This window comes from Chamaea fasciata, unplaced genomic scaffold (assembly GCF_029207755.1).
Source record: "Chamaea fasciata isolate MVZ Bird 193981 ecotype frontalis unplaced genomic scaffold, bChaFas1.0.hap1 SCAF_2, whole genome shotgun sequence".
NCBI lineage: Eukaryota > Metazoa > Chordata > Aves > Passeriformes > Sylviidae > Chamaea > Chamaea fasciata.
In genome coordinates this window covers 53,922,952-53,930,212 of record NW_027094087.1, presented here as the reverse complement: position 1 = coordinate 53,930,212, position 7,261 = coordinate 53,922,952, and positions in this window count along the sequence as shown.

Below are 7,261 nucleotides of genomic sequence, written 5' to 3'. Positions count from 1 at the left end.
CCCGGCGCCGGGAGGAGGGGCCCTGAGGGGCGCTTCCCGGCCTCTCGTTCTTCCCACCGTTTTGGTTTTAATAAAGGTTCGTTTTGCTTCGCAAGGATCCTAAGTGGGTTGTAATCCGGCCACAAGCTTCCGACCGCATCGGCCTCGGCTGGCACCACCTGTGTTAAAACGGAGGAAAGGGGCACAGCTCCCTTAAGCCACGTCCACACTCTCTCCCAGCTCAGCTTCAGAATGGAAGAACTTTCAGTACTTTCACCCTTGAGGATTACTTTTTTGGTTTCGTACTTCGAGGTGTTTCCTTGCAACAACGCAAACACACCCATTCTTGCATAAGACAAGGGGGAATGGTTTTAAAGTGGAAGACAGCAGGTTTAGATTAGACAGAAGGGAGAAATTCTCTGTTGTGAGGGTGGGAAGCACTGGAACAGGTTTCTCGGAGCTGTGGGTGCCCCATCCCTGAAAGTGTTCAAGGCCAGGCTGGATGGGGCTTTGAGTAACCTGGTGTCTTGGAAGGTGTCCCTGCCCATTGCAGAGGGTTGCAATTAGATAATCTTTAATGTCCTTTCCAACCCAAATCATTCAGTGGTTCTATGACTGAAATGAAAACTTGTATTTCTAGGTATCTTGCAGCTCCTTCCTCCCACCCATTCCAGGCCCCTTCCCCATGCCAAAACCCCCATTTCTGCCTCCCCCAGCTCCACACTGCACCTCCCCCTCTGCAATTCGGTGTCTGTACTTTTACTTCGGTGGCGTTGACTCAGGTCACTAAGGAACTGAAGCAGGGGACAGGTGTCCCTGCAGAAACTTGTGACCAGACCTTGTGATTCACAAGGAGGCAAAGCTTTTTCCTTTAAAACAAAATGGTAATTAGGAAAATAGCATTGGCCTGGGAAATTGGAACAAGAATGTCATCTACCAATAATAAGGGAAAATGCAGTTATTTTCATACAATGTAAATATCAATGCAAGATCTGATGTGAAGGAAAACCATGTTGGAGCTGTGATTCTTCTTGAGTCTTGTAACTTGAATTATCCAATAAAGAACTGAATGAGTTGCCTCTTTTTGTTCTGAAACTGAAAATGCATTATCATAACTTCTCCTTGGGTGAGTATTGCAAAAGATGGACTAATTCTGGTTCAGTTATTTTGCTCCTGGTCCCCCGCTGACCTAGTGTTATTGTCACCTGTTAGCACTGCAGTGAGCTCTGCAGAGTGCTTAGCTCTGCACCTATGTGTTCAGACACACAAGGTAGGAATATGTATCACTGAACCTGTAAGCAGCTGCAAAATTTGGATAGACCATCCAAGATTTCCCACCACAGCTGATAAAATATTTCTTCCAGCCAAGGGGAAGAAAAAGCACTTGAACTCTGTTCTCTTTCTGCTCTCTGTATACACGGTGGCTCTTCACTAGTCACAGGACCTGCTGCAGTTCGTCACAGGGCAGTACGTGGATGCCATTTCCACATACAAAGAAATCTCCTAACTCCAGGATACTCCCCAGAATGACCTCCGCCCTGGAAAGGATTTGCAACAACATTTACAAGAGGATGTAATGGATCTTGGCAAAATGTTTGGCAAAACGTCAAACCTTTACCTTAAAAGCCCAAAGCTACTGTTCAGAGATAAGTACTGGCTGCAGGTCAGGAAACCGGGATTAAATCCTGACTCAGTTGCTTGCTACTGGAAGTAAAATTAGACAACTCTCTCTGGGCTCATAATTCTTGCCTTAGCAAATGGCTGTAAAACATTCAGATTACAACTACTACTGTATCTTCTTCTCACTAGAAGTGACTTATCCTTCCAGTTTGGAGATGAAGATAGTTTTTACCTTATACATCAAAAGAAGAAATGTCACATAGCTGGCAATATTGAAGGACTTCTAGAAAGACTGAGGCAGCTGCTGCCATTATCTAGAGTTTGATACACAGCTGTATGGAGAACTTTATCTGAATGTTTTATTATCTGATATCCTCTTGACTGTGAAAACTTGTTTAACTGGGATGGACTGTAAAAATGCCTGGATTTCTGTCTGATCACCAGTGCCACCGCCTGGTTCTGATTGTCAGCACAAAGGTGGTTGTAAGCCCAACTCAAAACCTTAAAAACAACAATTCTTGGAAATGACACATTCACCTTTTCTTTACTTTGCTAGACACACCAGAAAAGAGAACACTCTTCACTACAACCAGACAAATTCCTAGTGAGTCCAGGAGAAACTCACTCAGGTTTGTATAGACTCAGCCTCGTTCAGTATCTGACCCACAATTGCAGAGACTGCACAAGGACTACATTGTAGGATTCCAGCAGATATCCAGAGGTTTTGCTAAATCTCCAGAAATAGATTCCATCCTATTCAAAGTTTAAAATTGTGAGATTCCTTTCTAAAGTCGGAATAAGACTTTTAACCCAGGATCAAGGCCCTCTCTGAAAAGCTGTATTTAAAACTATAAAGAAGCAGGAAAAAAGTAATTACAAATGAGATAGAAGGAGCCAAGAAGTTTTAACAGACAAGCAGGACAAATAAAGCATCCTATTTGAGACCAAATAAAGCATCCTGGAAAGCTCGGGCACTATGAATAGACATGAATTTGCTTTATTATGAATTTATCACATTCACCTAGTGACAGTGGTGCAATCTGATTTATTTCCCAGATCTTGTAAGTTTCACTGCTTGATACTTTATAGTTGAAAAACATCAGGAGAGAGGGTCTTGCCAAGAACATCAGAGTGAAAAACTGAAAGCCTCTGTCAAGGCCATGAGCTCAGAGGGTAGGAAATTTCCAAGAAGAGATTTATCAGGAGCTTAAAAAGCATCCTAGTACCTGTGGAGAAAATCGCCCTGAGCTTTCCAGAACACTTTTCCCTCCAGACAGGAGGGAAAAGCCCACTTTTTGGTATGGTAGATGAGTAAACAGGTTTAGCTGAAGAATCAGCCAAGGTCAGAGCAAAAAAACTGACTTTGAAGCAAAGAGAGAATAATCCTTCAGTGGTGTCTACGTTGCCTTACATTGCACATCTTACAGATGGTGAATTCTCTCTGCATCGCTTGTCTGCAGGAGTACTCATCATGGTTGTCTCTGAACAAACTGTAGGTTGCTAAGGGCATCCTCAGGCATATCTAACAACACTGCACCCATCTGCAATATGAACAGGTTATTCCATCTCTCCTCCCAGTCACACAGAAAAGACAATCCAGGGTCCTTCCCTGAAGGTTATCCGGTGTATCTCCTGCAAGGATTCTGACATCTGTCCTAGCAAACAGGCCTTTAATATGTGCACTCTCAGGTCTGGATAGGTGCAGTTTTCTACAGAATACAGTTTGAACATTAATCACTAACTCACCATCTCTTCTCAACCAGGGAAGGCTGGTAGGTGAAAGACTCAATGAAAGCAAAAGGATTTGCTTTGCAAAAATGATCTTTCACATGTGGAGCACCTTGCCACAGATGCTGCAAATGATGAAAATTTACATGGGCTCAAGAGGAGTCTTGGTAGGTTGAAGAAGAGAAACATGAAGAGGATTAATAAATACACAGAAGCCACCTCTGCCTTGAGAAGTCACTGAGCCACAGATGGCTGTAGAATAGTAGTCAGAAACCCTGTCACGATTTCTTGCCTATTGTATTCCAGACATCCATTCTGGACCTCCAGGTACTATCCTAGATGGGTAAGGAACAGATACTTTTATATTCTTCTGATTCAGGGACCCCCAGGATTGAGCACACCCAGAAGTTTAATCGAAGCTAAAGCACAATTCATCTTCACCCACCTATGTACTGCCCAAGGTTACTTAAAGTGTTAATGACAAAGCTACAAATAAAACAGAATTGTCTCAGCACCTTCACTCATTCCAATGACTCAGTCCTGTCTGTACACACCAAAGAAATAATTAACCAGCAATGAAGACAGCACACCTGTAGTACAGCTCTAATTTGTCCTATCGCTCTTGCACACACCATTATTCTTTCTATATGTAAATGTGATCAGAGGTGATTTACATTTCAACATAAAAACTACATATAACACTTTGCCTTATTTCCATTAATAATGCTTATGAAGCCATATTACAGCAAGCAATGATTTATGGTAAAAGAGAGCCATTTAATGGAAGCATGTGGTTTCAAGGAAATAATTCTGCTAAAATAAAAGCAAGGAAACAGTTGACAATGTTACATTTTCAGTATCAGTGTTCAAGGTTAACAACCAGCTGCTTAAATGCAAGAGAAGAAAAATCTTTCAAGTTCAAGTTTCAGCCAGGTTGCTGGCAGGACTTGGTGTCATGCACTGCTGTCACATTCCACCCAGCTTCTGAATGCCATCTTTGCAATGTAAAGTATTTAAATATAATCCTTACATCTTCCAGTTCATACTTCTGCTAAGCAAATGCAAATATACTGTAAATTCCACAGCTAGGGAACCATGTGTATGAAATTCTCAGGAAGATGGATGTTTTCTGCTTGTGTAGCTGCTTTTCAATAAGCTGTAATACACTCTGTGCTTTTCTAACCTGCTTTCCCTATGAGTGCTTTTCTTAGGGAACAGCTGTGTAGTTATTTAAATCTGACATAAATCTGGCCTGTCTCTAACATGGTTAGTCCCACCATTCTTGTTCCCAGCTGCTCTGACTCACTGCCTCCCTCAGTTATGTACCTGAGCTGTAAATTGCATCAGGGAACACAGCTTGCTTTACAAAGTAATCTCTCTCCCAGTTTGCTGAGTCAGGTTTGGCTTTGTGCTGTTTAATCTGATCGAACTCTGTCCCATCCCTTCCCTGTGCCACCCACAGCATGCTAGAAAACAGCTTAATGAAAAAAAAAAAAAAAGTTTTTCTTTTTTTAATCCAGATCAGCTCACACATACAGTTAATTCAATAACAGTGCCATTCAATAACACTTCAATCAATAACAGTGTTAGCATAAGCAATGAGGGATTGGAACATAAGGAACAGCTGCCTCTTTTCCAGTAGCTGCTGGACACATGTTTGTTTAAATACACTGTTTTGGCTGTTTGTTGCACAGAAGTACTTTCTCAGATGAAATATTAATAAACAAGTTTACAATAACTTGTTTATTAATATTTGCATATACTAATTAATAATACCCATTATTAATATAAGAATTGATGATAATAATATTTTATATATCAGTTAGATAATTATCTGTTATTAATTATTATAATTTAGTAATAATTACTATTTAATATTTAATTAAATTATTAGTACTTGACTATTTATATTAATAATAAGTATTTATTAATTTACTTCTAAATTAATGTTATTAGTTTACAAGTGCACATAAATCATAATCTTGCAAGCTTTTCAACATATTACTGTGGCAGAGGATTTTGCTACTTTCTCATTCTTGGTTTATTCCCATATCTTTCTTCTGTGGATGTCTGCTCACCACCAAACTCAGAAAAACAGCCTATATCTACTTCATGATCTGCAAAACCTGGCTGCATAGGCATGTCCTAAATAAATCCTAGAATGAAACCAATTGGAACAGATTCAGTCAACAAAATGCTTATTTTCATACCGTATTCTTTATATTAATGATCACAAATGTAAAGTGAAAAAATTGAAACAAATCTAAACATCTGCATACAACCAGATTTCAAAACCTTAGCAAAAAATTAGCCATTTTAAAGTTTTGTAAAAGGGTAATACTTCTCATCTTTGTTGTGATCAAGAGGATGGTAGACAGGAAGGGAAAATCTTAGCGTACTGACAAAATAAAAATGTATTGTTTGTAAAAACATACTTCTTATACTGTACATCATCATCTTCATATAATATTTTCATTGAACTGTATCCTGCAAATATAGTAAACAACATAATGACCATGTGAAATTCTTTTTTTTTTTTTTTTGGTATTTAAAAATAAATCAGTAGAATGACAGTGACTCACTCTCAAGACTTGTTACTAAATGCTGTTTGGTAAAAGGTACAGGAAAATGGTGTACACAGAAAGTAGAATATTTTCATTGTTCAGGTAAATGACTCTGTGGGGTTTTAACGGATTGGACCAAAATGAGCTTCGTGGGTGAGAAGGAGTGTTTGATCTGGCTTTTTTAAGATCACTGTCTTCTTAAAATGTAAATACAGAAGTGATATAACTGATACGTCTGGTGTTTCACCTGGAGATTAGGATACTCCAGCTGTACTGGGGAGACAGATACAAATGAATGAGCTTGGTTTATGAAGAACCTTGTTAGCTTGGCAATTTGCCCAAGATTATTTAACACTGTTATTATTGCTATTATTTTCTAACGTCAGTGATTCAGGGTATGGGCTGACATCACAGTTACGCAGCAGAGCCAAACACTGTCAAACGGGCAACCTTGCTTCTAGCATGCCCAGCTATTCGCTCCTGACATGCCCTTCATGCCGACACTGGGACCCATCTGATGCTGTATTGAGCCACTTCAGGCAGTTAAACCCCAGAAAACTCATCCCAGAAAACGTGACTGAGTTTCAGCCAGTTTGGCCCTGTGACCTTCATATGTAAATAAAACCATTTGCACATAGATATTTTAAAACCTTACCAACAAAAATCCCAAAACCAACCAAATAAAAAGAGAAACCCAAAACCAATTTGAAAGGTCTGCAAATAAAAAACTCCTCTCTCTTTTGTGATCAATAGCCTGAAGAAGGGGAAAATCTGACAAACTTTACAGTTGTGTATAAAGAAAATGAAAGCTTGTATCTTGTATTCTACATATCTCTGTAATTTATAAAAATGTGAGGATGAAGGTAAGTATTTGCCAGCAGAAACTGTTATTTCTTCTTTATCAGTCAGGAACTGTTGCTCCGCCTGTGGAGCTCTGTTCAGCTAAGCTTGTAGTTTCCTTTTTAAATAATTCCAACGTGACGCTTCAGAGCTAGACTTCACAGACCAGAAACTGTGGGCTAACCAAAGAAGGGCCACTTTTAAAATTCCGAACGAATCTGCAGTCAATGACCGACTGGCTCCCTGACCTTCAAAAACCGAGTCGTATCTTTTTAGTTTTCAGCTGCCCCCCATTCGCACAAACGCCTTTTCTGTTCCCGGTGACCTCTCAAGTCCCTGCGCATTCAGAGGCGAGGAACCCAAGCCAAACTGCAGGACACGGCACTCCTCCTCGAGCCTGCCTTGGAACCTTGCCACCACGCGCATCTTGCGCGCTCCGGACACATCCCCCTGCCAAGGGCCTCCCAAAACCCGGCATCCCAAGCCCTGATTGGAGGACCCGCGCCCGCCCGCCCCCGGCGGGACGGAGC